This window comes from Rhinoraja longicauda, chromosome 23, assembly GCF_053455715.1.
Source record: "Rhinoraja longicauda isolate Sanriku21f chromosome 23, sRhiLon1.1, whole genome shotgun sequence".
NCBI lineage: Eukaryota > Metazoa > Chordata > Chondrichthyes > Rajiformes > Arhynchobatidae > Rhinoraja > Rhinoraja longicauda.
Window position 1 is genome coordinate 5,783,293 of NC_135975.1, and position 24,496 is coordinate 5,807,788.

Consider the following 24,496-nt stretch of genomic DNA (forward strand, 5'->3'; position numbering starts at 1 on the left):
CTTGCATTCTTCCACATCCACTCTGCCCAGGCCTTTCACTACTCGTTAACTTTTAATGAGGTCCCCCCCCCTCATCCTTCTAAACTCCAGCGAGCACAGGTCCAGTGCAGTCAAACGGCCCGCACACATAAACCCAGCATCATTCTCGTAAAAACCTCCTCTGGATCCTCTCCAAAGCCCCTCATGACAATTAAAAACCACCTTCACGATGACACAGAGGGCGGGCGGTGGAAAAGGCAACATTTATTGCCTTCGCAGTGCGAGTGAAACAGCGGGGTCCACGTGTGGAGAAGTCATGACTCGCAGGCCGCCCACGCTCATGACGCACGTACAGAGGTTTAGAAGAAAAGCCATTCAAAGGCTATTCAAGTGACAGCCTCTTCCCGCCAAGACCAGCAGACCCGATTCACTGCAACTTCAATGCAGAAAACAGGAAGCTCGCACACACACACATGCACACACACTCTCACACACACACTCTCACACTCGCACACACACTCTCTCACACACACACACATGCTCTCACACACGCACATTCACACACACGCACACTCTCTCACACACACACTCTCACACTTGCACACGCACTCTCTCACACACGCGCACACACGCACACTCACACACACACACTCACACTCGCACACACACGCACTCTCTCACACACACGCACTCTCACACACACACACTCACACTCGCACACACACGCACTCTCTCACACACACGCACACTCTCACACACACACACGCACACTCTCACACACACACGCACACTCTCACACACACACTGCGCTGGCACTGTGACATCGCCATTGCAGCCTCCAGCTATGAACTTGGACGGGCTACAAAAGGAGCAGTGTTTGGCAGAGTGCAGTTCACATCGTTGCTTTCCATATGCACGCGGGAGGAAAAACAACCCGTCAACACCACACGCACGGAAAATTGATTTTCTTTTTTTCCTTGCTAAAAAAATCAAAATAATGGTTCGCAGAATGAGATCTCTTAGCTCTTCGATGAGGCAAATTTACTTGGCTCTTGTTTTGCTCCAAAACATAATAATGCGGAAGATTTGCCACAAATATATGCCCGGTTAATCCGTTCCAAAGCAAAGCCAACACATTATGCCAGGGACCAGCAACTAGAGAACGCCCTGAATGGTCAGGAACTAAATGTACTCCACTGTCTGATGTGGGAGCATCACTGGCATGAAGCATTGGGGAGAATACTGACGCAGTTCAATCAAACATCACCCATGTACGTGGGCAATGAGAGAGCAATGGAGACACTCCTTGACAATCATGCTGTTTATGTCTTACACTTGGGATGGAGACACTCGGATTGTTGTGATCAATTCAAGTAAACAAGAGGCCATTCTGCTACTAGTTTAGTTTAGAGATACAGCGTGGAAATAGGCCCTTCGGCCCACACCAACCAGCGATCCCCGCACACTAACACTACCCTCACACTAGGGGCAATTTACAAATACACCAAGCCAATTAAACTACAAACCAATCAGTTGGTAGCAGGGGCTGTTCAAAGAAATATTTAATGCTGCTTGCTATTATTAACCAGAAGTGTGAAGCCGAAAGAACGATAGAGTCAGAGGGAAACACGAGGTGATACAGAATGAAACCAGGCCCGAGAAACCACCGACTGGGTGCCAAACATCAAAGACGCAATTACAGGAACGGTTTACCTGGACAGGCGAGATGCAGGAAAGATGTTCCCGATGTTGGGGGAGTCGAGGAGCTGCGGTCGGTCGGGCGAGGACACAGAGGGGGTTGTGGGCGGGCGAGGAGGAGAGGAGAAAGGGACGTCAGTCAGCGGGTGATGGAGGAGACCCTGCAGCAGCCTGGGGCTTACCTGGATCGGGTACTGCTCCAGTACACGTGGGACTCCGGGACTTCGGACTCTTTCTTTGGTAAATGGCGCCAAAATATGACATGCGTGCGCTGTGCAAAAAGAATCTCAATGTGCAGTGCACACGTGACAATAAAGAACTATCGAACTTCTCACCCATTAACTAGCCAAGCGGGTTTTCCATGCTACGTGACAATGGAGGGCCAACAGGCAGCAAACGAGGGAGAATACTGGAACTATGAGAAAAGAAACTGGCCAAATATCATCCAAAGTCAAATGAAACATTGCCCTCAAAGTGGTGGACAATGAGACTACTAACTGGAGTCTAGCTGAACTCTATTTCAATCCTGATGTCAATGTGAAACTCACCACCCCACATTTAAAAATTTGCTAACGGCTTCATAATGGGAATATTCTAATATATGGAGTCTAGGACCAGAGGGCCCAGCCACTAAATAAAAGGATGCACCTTCAGAATGGAGTAGAAAAATAACTGCAGATGCTGGTGCAAATCGAAGGTATCACAAAATGCTGGAGTAACTCAGCGGATCAGGCAGCATCTCAGGAGAGAAGGAATGGGTGACGTTTCGGGTCGAGACCCTCCTTCAGTCTGAAGAAGGGTCTCGACCCGAAACGCCACCCATTCCTTCTCTCCTGAGATGCTGCCTGACCTGCTGAGTTACTCCAGCATTTTGTGACACCTTTAGAATGGAGATGAGGAGAAATTTCCTTGGCCAGAGGGTGGTGAATCTGTGGAATTCATTGCCCAGATGGCTGTGGAGGACAGGTCATTGGGTATTTTTAAGCAGAGGTTGATAGGTTCTTGATAAGAAAGGATTGTCAAAGGTTGCGGGACGGAAGGAGAATGGGGCTGAGAGGGAAAGATAGATCAGCCATGATCGAATGGTGGAGTGGAATTGATGGGCTGAATGGCCTAGTTCTGCTCCCACGTCTCATGAATTTATTAGTGCAACAATGCACAATCTCTTTCAACAAAGGTAAAAAAAAAATTAATTACATGTTTTCATACAAATAGCTCTTGGGTTTACAAGTGAACAACTTTATATGAAAGTCACCTCTCAGAGCCCCCTTCACCTATTCACCACAGGTGACCACTTAAAAGGTTCTCACAATTTCTGTGCACCACTAAAACCACAAATCACATTTTTTTAAAAACATTTTTAAACCACATTATTGTTGCCTCAACCCATCAGCAGTCGACTGCATGACTTGACCTTTATCTGCCAAATGATTCAAATTTAATTGAAAAGAGTCAAGCAACAATAACTACATGTTGGTAAATGCAGGAGGGAGCTAGTTTTAAACACACACCAGAAAGGGCAGCACAGCTGGTGAAGGTACAGCCTCACAGTGCCAGGGACCCAGGTTCGACCCCGACCTTGCCGAGCTGCCCGCGTGGAGTTTGGGCGTTCTCCCACATCCCAAAGACGTGCGGCTTTGTAGTTTAATTGGCCTGGTGTGTAGAGTGAGTGGACGGGAAAGTGGGATGACACGGGACGAGTGATTGATGACTGATGTGGACTTGGCGGGCCTAAAGGGCACGTTTCCCTGCTGTACTTCCAATCGAAAGATGAATAATTCCCATTGTTTGAGGTAAAATGCATCGCCAACACTAAGAAAAACCAAAGAGAGAATTCTCCCAGCATCTATTTACAATCAGTATAAGAAAATAACTGCAGACGCTGGTACAAATCGAAGGTATTTATTCACAAAGTGCTGGAGTAACTCAGCAGGTCAGGCAGCATCTCGGGAGAGAAGGAATGGGCGACGTTTCGGGTCAAGACCCTTCTTCAGACTGATCGACGTTTTGTGTCGAGACCCTTCTTCAGACTCTTGATCTGACAATCAGTTCAGTAGCCTGCAGGGGCTCACGTTGTCGACCTCCCCGCGGTGAGCCCTGTCAACTGACCTCACTCAGTCAGGTGAACGACAACAAACAGAGACAGCAGAAGCAGAAACAGCTTCATAACCTCTGCTGCCTCAAACGCAAGAAGAAGTAGCCTGTACTGCTGCCCACTTCCTCAATACATTCCTTCTCCCCCCCCCCCCCCCCCCGCCCTCACCCCCTTCCTACAAGTTCCACAGTTCGCCCTGTGTTATCCCCTCTTCCCCAGCCAACAATGGACCATTATGGGCTCCACCCTTGGTTATCTGTTGTCAGTCATGATTTGTTCCACCCTTACCCTATCTCCAGCTGCCCCCCCCCCCCCACTTACAGACCGAAGACGGGTTCAAACCCAAAACACCACCCATCCTTATCCTCCAGAGATGCTGCCTGACCTGCTGAGTTCCTCCAGCACTTTCTCTCGATCCTCAATACATTTACACCATTGCAGACATTGCACTTTGTCTATGGAACGGACAAACCACAATGCAGAACTATATTCTGCACTCTGTATCTTCCCCTTTGCTCCATCTATTGTATTTGAGATGGGCTTGATTGTTTTCTTGTATAGTATTATCTGATCTGTTTGAATAACATGCAAAAGGAAGCTTGACGATAATAAACCTAAAACACACCAACACCGCCTTTGAAGTCACTTGAAAGTTTAGTGCATGTTGGCAAGTGATCAGACGATCGGCAGCCACCTTGTACTTAGTTGGACTTTGGACCAAATATTCTCGCTCAGAAATGGGCTCTGGTCACATTACACAGGCGTCCCAGGTTGTGTCATAGAGTCTTACAGGGTGGAAACAGGACCTTCGGCCCAACTTGCCCACGCCGACCAACAGGTCCCAACTACACTAGTCCCACATGGCGCCAAATCTGTCCTATCCATGTACCTGTCTAAATGTATTTTAAAGGTTGCGATAGTCCCAGCCTCAACTACCTCCTCCAGCAGTTCATTCCATGCACCCATCATCCTTTGTGTGAAAAGGTTACCCCTCAGATTCCTATTTTAATCTTTTTGCCCATCACCTTACATCTGGTTCTCGATTCCCCAACTCTGGGCAAGAGACTCCTGGCGTCTACCTGATCTATTCCTCTCATGGTTTTGTACACCTTCAGAAGAGCAAGTCGCTAGCTTTCACCAGATAAGGGAGTGGTGGTGGCAGGTAAAACTACAGCACTGGAACAGGTACATACATAGGGAGGGACAAGGCAGGCAGGTAAGACTGGTTTGGCTCAGAAACTTGCTTGGTGTGGACTATTTGGGCCACTGTTTCCACTGACGTCAAAGCGTTGCTGATGTTTTGTTTAGTTTTGAGATACAGCACAGAACCAGGCCCTTCTGCCCACCGAGACTGCACCGACCAGCGATCCCCGCACACTAACACCATCCCATACACACACCAGGGAGAATTTACAATTTCACCAAGCTAATTAGCCTGCAAACCCGTACGTCTTTGGAGTGTGGGAGGAAACCGGAGCAGCTGGAGAAAACCCGCGCAGGTCATGGGGAGAACGTACAAACTCCGTACAGACAGCACCCGTGATCGGGATCGAACCCGGGTCTGGCGCTGTGAGGCAGCGACTCTACCGCTACACCACCGCTATTATTGTCAAGCTGTTTTGCATGCTATTCAAACAGATCGGATAACACTGTTCATGAATACAATCTAGGCATCGCAAGTACAACAGGTGGGGAAAAGGAGAAGATACACAGAGCAGAACATAGATGTTCTGCATTGCAGATCTGCATCAGTTCCACAGACAAAGTCCAATGTCTGCACTGGGGTAGATGTATTGAGGAACAGTACTGGTCTATATAGTATAAGAAAATAACTGCAGATGCTGGTACAAATCGATTTATTCACAAAATGCTGGAGTAACTCAGCAGGTCAGGCAGCATCTCGGGAGAGAAGGAATGGGTGACGTTTCGGGTCGAGACCCTTCTTCAGACCCTGGTCTATATAGTTCTGTTTATACAGGGCGCATTAGAGATTTGCTAGAACGTTGCCTGAATTAGTGGGCATTTGCTATTAGCTGGATAAACCTGGATTGTTTTCTATGGAGTGTCAGAGGCTGAGAGGACACCCGATAGAGGTGTGTAAAATCATGAGAGGTGTAGATCGGGTAGACGGTCAGAAGATTTTTCTTCCCCGAGGATGGAAATGTCAAGGACCAGAGGGCATAGCTTTAAGGTGAGAGGGGCAAAGATCAAAGGAGATGTGCAGGGCGACCATTCTTTTTTAATTACACAAAGGGTGGTGGGTGCGCTGCCAAGGGTGGTGGGTGCGCTGCCAAGGGTGGTGGGTGCGCTGCCAAGGGTGGTGGGTGCGCTGCCAAGGGTGGTGGGTGCGCTGCCAAGGGTGGTGGGTGCGCTGCCAAGGGTGGTGGGTGCGCTGCCAAGGGTGGTGGGTGCGCTGCCAAGGGTGGTGGGTGCGCTGCCAAGGGTGGTGGGTGCGCTGCCAAGGGTGGTGGGTGCGCTGCCAAGGGTGGTGGCAGAGGCAAACAGTGACATTGAAGAGGCTCTTAGTTAGACACAAGGACGTGCAGAAAATGGTGGGATACATGGATAGTCATAGAGGTGATACAGCGTGGAAACAGGTCCTTCGGCTCAACCTGCCCACACCTTCCACACTAGTCCCACCTGCCTGTGTTTGATCCATATCCTACCAAACTGGTCCTATCCTGTCGAACTGTTAAACGATGGGATAGTCCCAGCCTCAACAACCTCCTCTGGCAGCTTGTTCCTTGCACCCACCTCCCTTTGTGTGAAAAAGCTACCCCTCAGATTCCTATTAAATCTTTTCCCCTTCAGCTTGAACCAATGTCCTCTGGTCCCAGATTCATCTACTCTGGGCATGAGATTCTGTGCATCTACCCGATCTATTTCTCTCATGATTTTATACACCTTTCCTTACAAGATCACCCCTCATCCTCCATCGCTCCAACCACTCCCTACAGCTCAGACCCTCTAGTCCTGGCAACATCCTCCTGCATCTCCTCTGTACCCTTTCCAGCTTGACAACATCTTTCTTATAACATGGTGCCCAGAACTGAACACATTACTCTAAATGCGGCTTCGCCAACATCTTATACAACTGCGCCGTGACCTCCCAACTTCCATGCTCACTCGGAGGCAGGACAGTTGAACATTGGCTCAATGGGGCCAAATGGCCTCCTCCCTCACCTATTTTCCATGTTTCTATGCATTAGGTTGGGCATAGACGTATAAGATTATTAAGGGGTTGGACATGTTAGAGGCAGGAAACATGTTCCCAATGTTGGGGGAGTCCAGAACCAGGGGCCACAGTTTAAGAATAAGGGGTAGGCCATTTAGAACAGAGATGAGGAAAAACGTTTTTAGTCAGAGAGTTGTGAATCTGTGGAATTCTCTGCCTCAGAGGGCAGTGGAGGCCAATTCTCTGAATACATTCAAGAGAGAGCTAGATAGAGCTCTTAAGGATAGCGGAGTCAGGGGGTATGGGGAGAAAGCAGGAACGGGGTACTGATTGAGAATGATCAGCCATGATCACATTGAATGGTGGTGCTGGCTCAAAGGGCCGAATGGCCTACTCCTGCACCTATTGTCTATTGTCTAGACATTGTGGGCTGAATGGCCTGACCCTGTGCTTTCCCATTTTATGTTCTGTGAGTAAGACCACATGATGCAGATCAATACACAAGAGACAGACAAAATATTTCAGCCTGCCCAGAGCACAATCCACCATCACTGGAATGACAACATTCTCCAAGGACTGCATTAAGAACAAGCCCATTGATTTACTCTCAAGGGGGGGGGGGTAAGAATTACACAGAGAGCCTGCCGAACTGGATTGCAAGGGAGGAGGATATTCTTTCCCCACCCTTTAAAGTAAAGGCTAAATACTGCTGCAGCGCTGTGGCATGAGGATGTTTATTTTGGCACCCGTTACTCAGTTGTTATAGTAACCACGTACATTCTTAAGCCAGAGTCGGTGCTACACAATTTCCACCCTATCTACGGCAGCTTACAGCTTGATAAAAAGCCACGTGATGCAGCACTTGACTGACAAAGTTGGAACACGCTGATGTTATTTTTGGGCACCGTGATGGATCGAAAATGAAATACATTTCCTCGTTCTACGGTTGAGAAGTGTGTTCGATCCTGCTCACAATGCGATCTGCTGACCCCACGCACAGGCACCTTGCATTTTACGCGTCTTTAATTTACACCATTTTTGGGGGGAAAAAAACGCTTGTGTTTAGTGATACAGCGCCGAAACAAGTCCTTTGGCCCACCGAGTCCGCGCCGACCAGCGATTGATTCCCCCACACCCTGGCACTATCCTACACACACCGGGGACAATTCCCAATTTTTACCAAAGCCAATTAACCTGCAAACCTCATCGTCTTTGGAGTGTGGGAGGAAGCCGGAGCACCCGGAGAAAACCCACGCAGGTCACGGGGAGAACGTCCAATCTTCGTTGCCGATAAACACCCGTGGGCAGGATCGAACCCGGGTCTCTGGCGCTGTAAGGCAGCAACTCTGCCGCTGCAATACTGTGCCTTGTTGATACCAAACCCTTCTATGCTCAATTTTCTTTTTGAAGTAACGCGCCGGTATTTACGCCCACCAGCATAGTTGGGTAGGTGTTTAAATTACGTGGGTTTGAATTACGCATTGCTTTTCAAGAACGTATCCCCACCGTAAAACGCGATGTGCCTGTATTGGGATAGTAGTCATGGTTACCAATACTCTGTGAAACAGACACTGACCCATGAAGAGGATTAGATCACCCTTCGAGCCACAGACTGTGAAAGGTGACCATGAACCTTATCCCCCCCCGCCCATTGACAGACTCCACGACCAAGAATCATGCTCACCTTTTGTTTGGCTGGCTGCCCATCAAAACTCATCGATGTACAGTTACGTTCTGACGGTCACCAGAATTTGAAAGTGGTGCCCGACTCAAGTCTACTGGTGCAGTTATGGTACGATAGAATTTTACTTATCTATCCCTGGGAGGGAAATTGATCGGCCAACAGTCATAGAAACATAGAAAATAGGTGCAGGAGGAGGCCACTCGGCCCTTCGAGCAAGCACCGCCGTTCAATATGATCATCCAAAATCAGTACCCCGTTCCTGCTTTTTCTCCAAATCCCTCGATTCCTTCAGCCCGAAGAGCTAAATCGAACTCTCTCTTGAAAACATCTAGTGAATTGGCCTCCACTGCCTTCTGTGGCAGAGAATGCTGTCATTAAACACAAGATGACAGTGTTTGGGAAGAGTTGGGGATGTTACATATTTGGGATGGGGGGGAGTCAGTCTCAGTCTACCCCACGACAGAAGGGGGAGGAGTTGTACAGTTTGATAGCCACAGGGAAGAAGGATCTCCTGTGCTGCATCTAGGTGGGACCAGTCTGTTGCTGAAGGTGCTCCTCAGTGGGCCAAAGGGCTTGTTTCTGCGCCACAGTTCATCACCAAACTAAGGTGTGAAATATCGCACCTCCTCACATCCATCTCAATGCTGTGACACAGAGCTTGTGCTAACTTCTCAGTGACCCAACCAATCCTCCCTGACTCCTCCCGTCCACGCATGGCTTCCAGGAACTGCTGCCGGCCTCGATGTACCAACGCGTCCACGCCGCAGGTGGCAAGGAATGCTATACAGCCCGGTCTCCCGACACCGCCCAACGCAAGGCTGGGAGTCAAGTCTCACCAACGGGGCTCCCTAGATTTCAGCCTCAGAAAGAGATGGCTGGTTAAAAGAAATTAAAACAGGAATGGGCAATGTGGTAACTTAGTTCATCAGTACCGAACCAGAGCTTCACCTCTTACAGGCCCACCACTGAATTTCTGACAACCGGTGGTCTGGCACCTACTTTAATGCGGACAAAATTACACTTGAAATCCCCCCCCGAAAAAGGGCCGTGTAGGCTGGGCCGATCTCAACCTCATTGGGACTTCCGCGGCCAATCGGGCGGGTTGAATTTGCCCCTTGCGGCCAAGCCCCTGGAACTCTGGCCTGGCCGCAGCCAATAGACAATAGGTGCAGGAGGAGGCCATTCGGCCCTTCGAGCCAGCACCGCCATTCAATGTGATCATGGCTGATCATTCTCAATCAGCACCCCGTTCCTGCCTTCTCCCCATACCCCCTGACTCCGCTATCCTTAAGAGCTCTATCCAGCTCTCTTGAATGCCGGCAGATCCGGTCCCATCGCCGGCATCCGAGGCAGTATTTGCAAGCCAGTATCTCGGCAGTCCACTCCAGTAACCTTGGACTCCTCTCAGACAGAGGCAGTGATCTCTGTCGGTCGGGCAAAACGAATCATCCAGAAAGTCTCAGGAACCAAGGGGTGCCGGAAAATCGGTGGTGGACCTGTACATTATCACACCTTGCCTCCTACCAGAAATTCAACACCAGAACCTTTAACATCATTTCACTCTCTGCAGTGACGACACGATACGGTACTGTGTGCAGTTTTGGTCTCCAAATTTGAGGAAGGATATTCTTGTTGTTGAGGGCGTGCAGCGTAGGTTTACTAGGTTAATTTCCGGAACGGCGGGACTGTCGTATGTTGAAAGACTGGAGCAACTAGGCTTGTATACACTGGAATTTAGAAAGATGAGAGGGGATCTTATCGAAACATATAACATTATTAAGGGGTTGGACACGTTAGAGGCAGGAAATATGTTCCCAATGTTGGGGGAGTCCAGAACCAGGGGCCACAGTTTAAGAATAAGGGGTAGGCCATTTAGAACGGAGATGAGGAAAAACGTTTTCAGTCAGAGAGTTAGTTGTAATTCTGTGGAATTCTCTGCCTCAGAAGGCAGTGGAGGCCAATTCTCTGAATGCATTCAAGAGAGAGCATTAGATAGAGCTAGTATAAGAAGATAACTGCAGATGCTGGTACAAATCGAAGGTATTTATTCACAAAATGTTGGAGTAACTCAGCAGGTCAGGCAGCATCTCGGGAGAGAAGGAATGGGTGACGTTTCGGGTAGAGACCCTTCGTCTGAAGAAGGGTCTCGACCCGAAACGTCACCCATTCCTTCTCCCCCGAGATGCTGCCTGACCTGCTGAGTTACTCCAGCATTTTGTGATTAGATAGAGCTATTCAGGATAGCGGAGTCAGGGGGTACGGAGAGAAGGCGGGAACGGGGTACTGATTGAGAATGTTCAGCCATGATCACATTGAATGGTGGTGCTGGCTTGAAGGGCCGAATGGCCTACTCCTGCACCTATTGTCTATTGATACCACATGAACCTTGAACGGCAGGCCGCTGCTGCACACAAGAATACCCGCTCACAGGGTTTATGAAATACGTTTTATAAATCAGAGACAAATGAGTCCAAGTCATCCTTTGCCATTCATGTTCTGATGATAAAAAGCCGTCTCGCGCATTCAAAGCAAGCCACACAGATACTGAATGAATCTGGTTACTCACCTCAAACAGAATCGCATGGCAGGATTGAAGCCTTCTTCCGTCAAGCCTTGCCTGTGTGTTCATTTCCATCAGCTATCTAAATAACGAGAGAAAGCTTGCCGTGATTTATATTGAAGTGGAAAAAAAAAATCTAACGTGTTCAAGATACTGACAGAGACACCTAAATGGGAATTTTGCCCGCATGTCCTCCCACTCCTCTCCTAAAGATTGGCAAATGCACCCGGCAATACCAACATCAAGAGGCTAAATGTTTAAACAAACGGGTGAAATCAGAAATCTTGCCGGATTTACAAACACAGAAATCATTGAATGCGTGCCAACAGGCTTACCCGAATTAGCAGTTTCAATTCTTTCCATTTGTGTCTTAAATGCCATTTTCGTGGAATAATGAATCAGGAGCTGTCAGATTTGCAGAACTTTGCTGTACACGCCGGGTAGTTCAGCTATTTTTTCGGCCCCGGAGAATCGTTTACTTTGTGAGCCAAGTGCAAGCCCAGAGGCCGAAACACAGGCACCAACCTTCCCACAGTAGGTGGCTGACTAATTTACATATGAATTATTTTTCCCACGCACTCAGGATTAGAGTACATATTCTGACTTGTTCCTCCTGAAGCAAACAAAATCACAGTAAGCAGCACACAACAACCCAGGCTGCTGCATTACACGAAGAACAATCCGTGCGCGTTCATTGTCCACAGCACCTTGCTTCCACAAATACCTTGCAAAAACAAGAGAGAGAGAGAGACTCTTCACTGAAGGGTTCAACTGGTGTACATGGTCTCGGTCACCACTCCCTTCGACAAGAGGGTGGGGCGTGAAAGAATTTAATTCATTCACTATTTTCAGAATACATGTGAAGGATGTTTGGCCCATCAAATTCGTGCCTTCTCATAGTTCTATTCCACGACCCAAAATGTCTCATATCCATGTTCTCCAGGGATGCTGCCTGACCCGCGGAGTTACTCCAGCACTCTGTCTCTTGCCTCGGTTGCATTTATGTTGAAGATAGACACAAAGCGCTGGAGTAACTCAGCGGGCCAGGCAGCATCTCTGGAGAGAAGGAACGGGCGACGTTTCGGGTCGAGACCTTTCTTCAGACTGATGTCAGGGGAGTGGGAGGTACATAGTTAATAAGGAAGTGTATAAATACAGAAGTGTATTGGCAAGGTATGAAAACAGGACAAAGGGACTGGAGATCAATGAAAATGTAGATCGGATAATTGTCAGTTGGGAGAAAGTAGCAACAAAGCAAACAGAGATAAAAAGTAGTCGGAGACAGTAAGACTGGTCGGAGTACTGGGAAGGGGGAGGGGATGGAGAGCGTAATGGAGAGAGAGGGGAAGTGTTAACATAAATTGTACTTATGTTGACTGGACAGCAGGTAAAGCATGGCTTTTTTCCGTGTCTGTTTAGTGACAATGTACCAATAACAACCATTGCAGCTTCCAATGAATACATTTAATTTGCAATGCATCTGCACCAATTTAAACAATACTCTCACAAAGTGTTTCAGAGGTAGTCACGGTGGATGCAGCTTTGCAATGAGCAGTGGAGGCCGGATGTTAAACCTCTGGTACTTGTGAATGTAGTCTTGGAGGTGGCTGCATGGAGTTTGAGTGCATAGCTACAAGTTAGTGAAAAAATATATAGTGCTGGAGTAACTCAGCAGGTCAGGCAGCATCTCTAGAGTACATGGACAGGCAATATTTTGGAACGAGATCCTTCAGACCCACAACGTTACCGACATTCTCCACGGATGCTGCCTGACCCGCCGAGTTACTCTACACTTTGTGCCTTTTTCTTTTGTAAACCAGTATCTGCAGTTCTTCGTTTCTACAAATTCACGAGCCGTTTAGCGAGGGTAAATAGAGGGAAGATATTCTATTAAGGCTAAATTATTGGATCCAATGAAATGCGGCGTGCTAGGTAAATTATCGGGTCGCATCACAGCTTTGTTTGGGAACAGCTCCATCCAAGACCGCAAGAAATGCCAGAGAATTCTGGACACAGCCCAGACCGTCACACAAACCAACCTCCCTTCCATTGATTCCATCCACATTTCACGCTGCCTCGGTTAGGCCAGCAGCATAATCAAGGACCATTCGCACCCTGGTCACTCCCTCTTCTCCCCCCCCCCCCCCCCCCGCCCATATAGAGTTTGCATGTTCTCCGTGACCACGTGGGTTTTCTCCAGGTGCTCCGGTTTCCTCCCACACTCCAAAGCTGTACAGGTTTGTTGGTTAATTGGCTCCAGTAAAAATTGTAAATAGTGCCTAGTGTGTGGAATAGTGCTAGTGTGTGGGGTAATCGATGACTGGCACACAGAAGGGCCTGTTTCTATGCTGTATCTCTAAACTAAACTAAAGACTGAAGGCAGCAGGGCATATGAAGAAAGTTCATAAATTCGTAAGTGACAGGAGCAGAATTAGACCATTCGGCCTAAGTCAACTCCACCATTTGATCATGGCTGATGCATCTCTCCCTCTTAACCCCATTCTCCTGCTTTCTCCCCAAACCCCCGACATCCGTACTAATCAAGAATCTATCGATCTCTGCCTTAAAAATATCCATTGACTGCATCCACAGGCTTCAAAGGCAATGAATTCCCCAGATTCACCACCTCTGACTAAATAAATTCCTCCTCATCTCCTTCCTGAAGGGACGTCCTTTAATTCTGAGGGGTTGACCTCTGGTCCTAGACTCTCCCACGTGGAAACGTCCTCTCCACATCCACTCTATCCAGGCCTTTCACTAGCCAGCAAGTTTGAAATGAGGTCCCCCATCATCCTTCTAAACTCCAGCGAGTACAGGCCCAGTGCCGTCAAACGCTCATCATGTGTTAACCCACAGGAAGCCCACAAAGTCTCTGGGAGCACATGCAAACTTCAGTCAAAGATCCATAGTCAGGATATAACTGGGTCACACTGGAGCTGTGCGGTAGTATCTCCAAAAGAAGCAGCACAGTGCTGCAATGACCTTGCTGCATCGTGCAGTCCCAGGTGGGTCAATTACTGTAGAACGCTGAGCTCTGTTCACGCGCTCGTGTGTGTGTGTGTGACTCATCAGCGACCGCGCCCACTTCCACCAAGTCAAATAACATTTGAACGCATCTAGTCCAGGAAACATTCTCATGGTGCTTGGGTAGGGCAGAGAAAATGGTCCCCATGCAACAGTCAGTGGGTGCAAAGATTGCTTCTCCAAACATCGCCACCTACTGGGCACAGTTGCCTTACAGTGCTTGCAGTACCTGGGTTTGATCCTGACTACGGGTGCTATTGTGCGGAGTTTGTACGTTCTCCTCGCGGGTTTTCTCCGAGATCTTTGGTTTCCTCCCACACTCCAAAGACGTACAGGTTTGTAGATTAATTGGCTTGGTGCATGTGTAAATTGTCCCGAGGGTGTGTGTGTGTGTGTGTGTTGGACAGCGTTAGTGTGCGGGGATCGCTGGTCGGCGCGGACTCGGTGGGCCCAAGGGCCTGTTTCCGCGCTGTATCGCTAAACCAAATAAGCTAAACTACTTCAGATCTGTCGTTATTAAAAGCCCTGGAGACAAGGAACTGGTTTACAGAAAAGCTGCCCTCATAAGAGCAACTGGAAACAGGTCCAGATAGTTAGTGATTAATGTATTCAGTTCCCATCTCAACAGGAGCATCTGCACGGTGGTACAGCAGTAGATTTGCTGCCTTACAGCGCCGGAGTCCTGGGTTCGATCCTGAGCTTGGGTGCGGTCTGTACCGAGTTTGTATGTTCCACCTGGGACGTGTGGGTTGTCTCCAGGTGCTCTAGTTTCCTCCCACATTCTAAAGACACGCAGGTTTGTAGGTTAATTGGCTTCTGTAAATTGCACCTAGTGTGTAGGATACGAAAGTGGGATAACATAGAACTAGCGCACTAGTGATTGAAGATTATAAAGTCATACGGCGTGGAAACAGGCCATTGGGCCCAACTTGCCCACACGTCCCCTCTACACTAGTCCCACTTGTCTGGCTGGTGTGGATGGACTTGGTGGGCCGAAGGGCCTGTTTCAAAAACAGCGTCTCTAAACTAAATCTCTAAACTCTAAGAGCTGAACAGTTGAGCAGTTTAGTTTATTGTCACGTGTACCGAGGTACAGCAAAAAGCTTTTGTTGTGTACTATTATCATATCATATATATACAGCCGGAAACAGGCCTTTTCGGCCCACCAAGTCCGTGCCGCCCAGCGATCCCCGTACATTAACACTATCCTACACCCACTAAGGACAATTTTTACATTTACCCAGCCAATTAACCTACATACCTGTACGTCTTTGGAGTTACATCTATTCAGCCAGCGGAAAGACAATAGACGATTACAATTTACAGTGTATAGACGATTATAGATTATAGATAGAGCATTTAGCATTAAGAAAGTGACAAGTTTTGCAGGTACAACATGAGGCACGTTGAACACACAGAGTTTAATCATCGCAAAATAAAAATCAGGCTACTTTACTTGTGTTACAACCATCACTATGAGGTGACTTATGAAGAACGAAAAAGGAATGAGTGTACCAGAATCTGCAATTTCCATGATGTCTTCGTCCTTGCACTTTGCAGGGTTAACGGCAAACACATTCACATCGTCCAGTACTTACCCCTGCAAAAGTGAGAGTTATGCACTGAATTACATGAGAAACAAAACTAAAAGAACACTTTTAGTTTTGTTTCTCAGGCAAGTTATTCATTTTGCAAAAAATGGTTTTTAGTGAACCACCGTGAGGGTAGGATACAGTCATACAAAACAATCTTCACATTGAGGGACACTCATTTAGAACGAGCACTGGTGTTGGAATTCACACTCAGTGACCACCAACAGTGGTTTCAATCCTATAACCACGACAAACATATTTTATGTGGGGGGGAGGGGCAGATAGAGGGAGTAGCCCAAGGCGGCACGGTGGCGCAGCGGTAGAGTTACTGCTTCACAACGCCAGAGACCTAGGTTGGATCCTGAGCACACCAAGCCACGGGAGGTTCCACCGCCCCGACGCGGGGACTTCGATCACCCCGACGGACAGTTCGACAACCCCGACCGCAGGAGAATAAAGCGGATGAAGATTGGACTTTTTTGCCTTCCATCAAAGTGAGGAACGTGGTGAATCTGCTGTGGTGGACGTTTATGTTAACTTTCATGCAGTTGCGTGTCTTGTTGCTTTTTTTTGTGCCGTATGGCTGCATGGTAATTCGCGTATCACTGTACCTTAATTAGAATAGGTGACAATAAACTGACCCTCGAGAACTTTGACCGCGTGGGTTTTCTCCAGGAGCTCCGGTTCCCTCCCACATTCCAAAGACGTACACGTTTGTTGGGCAATTGGCTTCTGTAAATTATCCCAGCACAGACTCGGTGGGCCAAAGGGCCGTTCCCACGTTGTATCTCTAAACCCTAAAGAATACTTTCGCCAAGATGACTCAAGTGGCTCAAGCAGTGCATGCAAACAGAGTCATAGAATAATAGTGGAAACAGGCCCTTTGGCCCAACCTGCCCGCACCGACCAACATGCCCCATCTACACTCATCCCACCTGCCTGCGTTTGGCCCATCCCCTCTAAACCTGTCCTAGCCACGTACCTGTCGACATGTTTCTTAAACCACGCGATAGTCCCTGCCACAACTATCTCCTGTGGCAGCTTGTTCCATTCACCCACCACCCTTTGTGCAAAAACATTGTCCCTCTGGTTCCTGTTAAATCTTGTCCCCCTCACCATAAACCTACGACTCAAGGACGATGAAGAATGGGCAATAAATGTTGGGCAATAAATGCTGGGCTTATCAGTGAAGGAGGCAATGTACCATGTGAAGTGTTGGAGAGTCAAAAGATGGAAATGTCTCAAATATTTGCAATGCAAACCCAGATTATCGTGGGTCAAGGGTGACGTCACTCAGAGGCAAGACTGACACAGCTTGGCTTCCAAGCCCATGCTACAAAGGATAACGTGATCCATCTCGACAACTGATTGAAGCCTGCATACTGCAGGGTTTTGGCTGGTTGATCACAACAGCATCCTTGCGCACCCAACCGAGTCCATAAACATTGGCAGTGCCAAGCTCTGCTGCGTGTTACATCTTGATTAAGCTGGCATGCATTGTGAAATGTGCAGTACCAACAGGCAAATAGAACCTCAGGGAGTTCAGTTCAGAGATACCGCGTGAAAACAGGCCCTTCATCCCGCCAAGTCCACGCCGACCAGCGATCACCTGTACCCTCATTCTAAACCATTAGAGGCAACTTACAGAAGCCAATACTGTACGTCTTTGGAGTGTAGAAGTGATCAGTACGGGTGTCAGGGGTTATGGGGAGAAGGCAGGAGAATGGGGTTAAGAGGGAAAGATAGATCAGCCATCATTGAATGGCGGAGTAGACTTGATGGGCCGAATGGCCTAATTCTGCTCCTGTCACACTCATGAACGTACGAAGCCGGAGCACAGGGAGAACATAATTCCGTACAGACGGTACCCGTGGTAAGGATCAAGCCCGGGTCTCTGGCACTGTGTGGCAGCAACTCTACCGCTGCGCCACTGGGCTGCCCCAATTTAAACCACACAGCTTGAGTACATAAACTCGACAGTGGAAGAGACAAGCCATTCCACTGACCTGAAATGAAATCTCTCATTTCTCAACTTAGACAGCACAGTGAAAGAAAGATCTTGTAAAAAAATGACTAATACAAGATCATCAAAGATGGTAAAAGAACCCAGTGGCATTCTCAACACAGCTCCCAAGACAACACCATTAATATGATCACACTCAGCTTTGGATTCCTGAACTAGACATCATGTGCTGGATAAAATTCCAGAGTGGTGATTACGAAGGTTTATCTGGCAGATCAAAACTGCTTTGAACTTTCAGTCACCTTCCTCCAATCGAGGTTGTTGCCATTTCAATGGAGTGAGGAAATAGCTTCCTTATGTCTCACTTCCTGTGAAAAGCTTTTAATCTTCCCAGGGACAATCAACATTCCAATTTGTTGCCACACTCATCAGTGTCACGAGCACGTGATTACTGTTTGTCTCTCTGTCCGCTCCAAGTAGATTTGGTGGCAGCAAAAGTAGAGGTGCTGGCTCATCACCAGAGACCCGGGTTCTAACCTGACCTCGGGTGTAGTCTATGTGGAGTTTGCATTTTCTCTGTGATCAGGTGAGTTTCCTCTGGGTTCTCCGGTCACTACCCACATCCTCAAGACATCTTCATGAGTGATAAGGGCAGAATGAGGCCATTCGACCCATCAAGTCCACTCCGCCATTCAATCGTGGCTGATCCATCTCTCCCTCTCAACCCCATTCTCCTGCCTTCTCCCCATATCCTCCGACACCCGTATTAATCAAGACTCGCAGGTTGGTTGGTAGGTTAATTGGCCTAATTTTGCTCCTATCACTGTACCTGCTTCGTGATGGTAGCAGTGAGATGAGAGCACAACCAGGGTGGTGCTGGACTCTGAAATGTGTCACCAATGATTACATGCACCATTATCCAGAAATACTTGAAAACCAAACATGTGGAGATACCAAAAATATGAAACGTTGCATTTTCTGTTAAATCTGGCCTATTTGAGTTAGGAGGGAGAGGTGGCTGAGCCACGATTGAACGGCGGAATAGGCTTGGTGGTCCGAATGGCCTGTTTCTACACTGATTCCTTATGACCTTTATAGGCTGGAAACCTTGCACAGTAAAAGCTTCCCATGTTGTACAGCACCAGTAACAAACCAACAGACCAGTGTGGAGAGAATACTGGTACCCACATATGCTGTATCATCCACAAAAACAAGAACCCGCAAAAACCTCTGATAAACCTCTGGGGCGGCACGGTGGCGCAGCGGTAGAGTTGCTGCCTTACAGCGAATGCAGCGCCGGAGACTCAGGTTCGATCCTGACTACGGGCGCCGTCTGTACGGAGTTTGTACGTTCTCCCCGTGACCTGCGTGGGTTTTCTCCGAGATCTTCGGTTTCCTCCCACACTCCAAAGACGTACAGGTATAGACAATAGGTGCAGGAGGAGGCCATTCGGCCCTTCGAGCCAGCACCACCATTCAATGTGATCATTCTCAATCAGTACCCCGTTCCTGCCTTCTCCCCATACCTCCTGACTCAGCTATCCTTCAGAGCTCTATCCAGCTCTCTCTTGAATGCATTCAGAGAATTGGCCTCCACTGCCTTCTGAGGCAGAGAATTCCACAGGTTTGTAGGTTAATTGGCTGGGCAAATGTAAAAATTGTCCCTAGAGGGTGTAGGATAGTGTTAATGTGCGGGGATCGCTGGGCGACGCGGACCCGGTGGGTCGAAGGGCCTGTTTCTGCGCTGTATCTCTAAATCTAAATCTAAAATCTAAAACGTGGGAAAATCAAGAGAGAACAAAGAAATAGTTTAACCCATCATCCCACCCACAGACATTCCTCATGTTCCCTGGATGAAGTGCTACCAAAATATTTATCCAACCCATTTATGCTGTTGAATTGTGTCCAACCTGTTGACAGATTACATCATTTTATGAAACCATCAGCTCTTTAGTAAAAAAGGTGGTGATCAACATGTAAGGAGTCGTTTTAACTTATAATACACCATATTCATTGTCGGGCGATAAACAGAAAATTCCTTTGATCCCTGGAACTGTTTATTAAAATTAGTTTTAGAGATGCAGCGTGGAAACAGGCCCTTCAGCCTAACAAGTCCACAGCAGCCATCGATCACCCGTTCACACTTGTTCTGTGTTATCACACTTTCTACACACTAGGGACAGTTTGCAGAGGCCAATTCACCTACAAACACACACGCCTTTTGGGATGCGGGAGGAAACCGGAGCACCCGGAGGAAACCACAGAAACATCACCCGAAGTCAGGATCGAACCTGGGGCTCTGGCACTGCGAAGGCAGCGGTTCAACCCGCTGCGCCACGCTTGCCATGTCCTCAGGATGCTGCAAACCTCAGATCAAAAGGAGACAACTGCTCAAGTGCTCATTTCCATCACCCCTTGGCTCCGGCCTTCACTGTTTTTGGACAAAGGAGTTTCAAGATTAAATGCGTAGGAAGGAACCGCAGATGCTGGTTTAAACCGAAGATAGACAACGAAAAGTATGAGTAACTCAGCAGGACTGGCAGCATCTCTGGAGAGAAGGAATGGGTGACGTTTCGGGTCGAGACCCTTCTTCAGGCAGAGTCAGGGGAGAGGGAAACGAGAGATATGGAAGGGTAAGGAGTGAAAACGAGACGGAATTCAAGGAAAATGTAGAATAGATCATTGTTAGCTAGGGGATAGTCACAACGAGGCATACAGACTGAAGAAAGGTCTCGACCCAAAATGTCATCCATTCCTTCTCTCCAGAGATGCTGCCTGACCCGTTGAGCTACCCCAGCTTTTTGTGTCTATCTTCGAGTTTTAAGGTCAGCTGATCACTGATTCTGGAGTGAGCATCAATCAGCATGAAGGTTGCGAGGAAAGTAGTTGAGAGGATAAAATAAAAAGATGGGCCTCTACTGCAAGATGACGCTGCAGAAATGTTTTAATACTGTTATGCTGACAATTCAACCTTATCCTTTGAGTGACGAGGTAACAGGTTAACAAGCGTGACAACCTCATCTTAGAGTACAGATCAGTACTGAAGACAATGACGCAGGCAGAAACGCAACAAATCTGTTTGGCCTAGTTATTAATTGGGTTAATAGAAGCTGCTGCTTGAGTGGCCTATTTGAATGGGGAACAGGGGAGGCAAGGTAACAGCTCTGAACTACAATGATACATTTATTTAATGAGTATAGCCAAGATCCTGGGGTGTGTTTTAAAAACAAAGAGACCAAGAGATTCAAATGCATGATTCCCTGAAAGAGGCCCCGAATGGCCTCCTCCTGCACCTATTGTCTATTGTGACAGGTACACAAGGTGGCAAAGGCAGATATGGCATGCTTTCCTTCACTGGAAAAGAATAGTCATAGAGTGATACAGCGTGGAAACAGGCCCTTCGGCCCAACTTGCCCACACCGGCCAACATATCCCAGCTGCACTAGTCCCACCTGCCTGCGTTTGGCCCATATCCCTCCAAACCGGTCCTATGCGTGTACCTGTCCAACTGTTTCTTAAACGTTGGGATAGTCCCAGACTCAACTACCTCCTCTGGCAGCCTTGTTCCAAGCACCCACCACCTTTTGTGTGAAAACGTTACCCCTCAGATTACTATTCAATCTTTTCCCCTTCACCTTAAACCTTTGTCCTCTGGTCCTCATTCACCTACTCTTGGCACGAGACTGTGCACCTACCTGATCTATTCCTCTCATGGTTTTATACAACACACCTCATCCTCCTGCGCTCCAAGCAATAGAGTCCCAGTCTACACAACCTCTCCCTATAGCTCAGACCCTCTAGTTCTGACAACATCCATGTAAATCTTCTCTGTACCCTCTCCAGCTTGACAACATCTTTCCTACAACATGGTGTCCAAAACTGAACATAATACTCTAAATGCGGTCTCTTCAACGTCTTATACATCTGCAACACGACCTCCCAACTTCTATACTCAATTATCTGACCAATGAAGGCCAATGTGCCAAAAGCCTTTTTTGACCACCCTATCTACCTGCCACTCCACCTTCATGGAACCATGCACCTGCACTCCTAGATCCCTCTGCTCCACAAAACTCCCCAGAGCCCTAGGTCCTGACTATGTTAGACTTCCCAAAATGTAACACCTCTCATTTCTCTGAATTAAATTCCATCAACTATTCCTCTGCCCACCTGGCCAATCGATCAAGCTCCTGCTGCAATTTTTCACAACCATCTTCACTATCTGCAAAAACTACCCAATTTTGTATCACCTGCATCTACCCTCATGATTTTATACACCTCGATAAGATCATCCGTCATCCTCCTGCACACCAAACAATAAAGTCCTAGCCTGCCCAACCTCTCCCTCAAGTCCTGGCAACTCCATCATCTACTCTGCACTGTCTCCAGCTTAGCAACATCTTTCCAATAGCAGGGTGGCCAAAACACACACGATACTCCAAAAGTGGCCTCGCCAACATTTAATGTAAATGTAATGTAACTTCCCACCTTAATTCACTGACTGATGAAGGCCAATGTGCCAAATGGCTTCTTGACCACCATGTGACCCCTCCCTCAGGATTTAGTGCCTACTGAGCACCCCACAGGGAACAAAGGCATCTGATTTCAACTGCACATTGCTCCATTAATTCCTGTCAACCTGAAACAATGAACACAAGTAGCTTAGCAACATAGAAAATAGGTGCAGGACTAGGCCATTTGGCCTTTCCAGCCAGCACCGCCATTCAATATGATCATGACTGATCATTCAAAATCAGTGCCCCGTTCCTGCTTTTTCCCCATATCCCTTGATTCTCGTTAACCCTAAGCTTGTATCATTATCTCCACAATATCTAGAAAGTGTCCACCTAAACCTTTGGTTGATGATTGCACGCTAAACACGCATCTTTATTCATTTTTCATTTCTTTATTCATATTCACACAAAAACATGCTTCATTCTTAATTGTTAACTGTATGTTTGTGTTGTCATTTGTGAGCGGAGCACCAAGGCACATTCCTTGTATATGCACATACTTGGCCAATAAACTTATTCATTCATTCATCTGATGGAGGAAATACCACATACCTTCGCAATGATAAACTCAACACTGATGCTTATCAGCAAAAAAAAAACCATCATTGATCTTATCAAAGAGTACAAGATCTTGAAGGAGATCGATGAAGTGAACAGTCTTTTACTCAGGTTAGAGGATTCTAAAATGAGAGGATGTAGACTGAATGTGAGGGGGACTAATCTAGAATGGCAACTTGTTCAGCATGGACAAGATGAGCTACAGGGCCTGTTTCCAAGGACACAAGGAACTGCTGATGCTGGTTTTTCCGTGTTCTCTGGAGATGCTGCCTGACCTGCTGAGATACTCCAGCACTCTCATAAGAGGGACCGACCGGAAGGGGCATTATGTCTTAGGGAGTGTAAGAAAATAACTGCAGATGCTGGTACAAATCGAAGATACTTATTTCACAAAATACTGGAGTAACTCAGCGGGTCAGGCAGCATCTCTGGAGAGAAGGAATGGGTGACGTTTCGGGTCGAGACCCTTCTTCAGTCTCGACCCGAAACGTCACCCATTCCTTCTCTCCTGAGATGCTGCCTGACCTGCTGAGTTACTCCAGCATTTTGTGAAAAAAATGTCTTAGAGAGTAGTCCGTATGTGGAGCGAGTCGCCTGAGGAAGCTATGGATGCGGATGGAATTATCGTGATGTTCGATAGATGTTTGGACAGATGTAGGGATAGGAAGGGTTTGGAGGGATAAGGGCCAAACGCAGGCAATTAGGACAGCCCAGAATGCCAACTTCTTCGGCATGGACAAGATGAACCGCAAGGCCCGTTTCTATGGATACAAGGAACTGCTGATGCTGGTTATCCAGAGACCTGCTGAGTTACTCCGGCACTGTCTTATTTTGGCCCTGCCCTCCGTGCTGCACAACTCTGTGACCACATTAGCCTGGAGGGGTTACAAGACAAGCTCAAAAGATCACTTACCAAGAGAAGCAATATTTTCCGCTGTCAAATCTGCAAACAGCTGAGGTCCACGCTTGGTGTTGTTTTTATCTGCGGACAGTCTACCCAAGCCTTGGGAACCAGCCCTTCAGCGTCCGATCCCGTGACAGAGCTCGTCGCCGCACGGCAGAGGAGGTTCTGTTGAGGGGCGGAAATTAGATCAGATTACTGAAAGCAACTCTATTTATTTATTTAGCTTGAAACAAGAGCGAAGCTAACAGATTCATTTACTAGAACCATAGAACAGTACAGCAATGGAACATGCCCTTTGGACGATATTAACCGTGCCAAACGTTATGCCATCACCCCCTCGAACAGCACGTTCCAGGCACTGTGTAAACTGAAACCCCCTTATTCCCCACACCAACATCTTAAGAGTTATGATGAAACAAATCTCCTCAACTTGCAGGTGATCCACATTCCCTGCATATCCACATGCCAAAAAAACAGCTTCTTTCCTGCTATTATCAGACTCCTGAACAGATCACCCATATGCCAAGGATGTATCCACGATCTTCCAATCCACCTCATTCTGATAGCTGCACTTGTTTTAATCTATATTTTAGCAGCAGCTGTAACACTTTTTTTTAAAAATGGGCGGCAAGGTGGCGTTGTTGCCTTAGAGGACCAGAGACCCGGGCTCCATCCTGACTACGGCACGTCTGTACAGAGTTTGTATGTTCTCCCTGTGACCTGCGTGGGTTTTCTCCGGGTGCTCCGGTT

The 24,496-nt window shown here is 47.7% G+C and overlaps 1 long non-coding RNA gene across 1 annotated transcript in view; it reads right to left on the minus strand.

Annotated features, from left to right (window-relative positions):
- Positions 1 to 23,856, minus strand: part of LOC144605066 (uncharacterized) — a 78,189-nt gene extending 54,333 nt beyond the window's left edge. Inside the window, exons 1-2 of the long non-coding RNA XR_013548807.1 lie at positions 23,756 to 23,856; positions 11,198 to 11,273 (exon numbers count right to left, since the gene is read on the minus strand). This is a non-coding gene — a long non-coding RNA (uncharacterized LOC144605066). The remainder of the gene's footprint in view (positions 1 to 11,197; positions 11,274 to 23,755) is intronic.
- Positions 23,857 to 24,496: the final 640 nt, after the last annotated feature.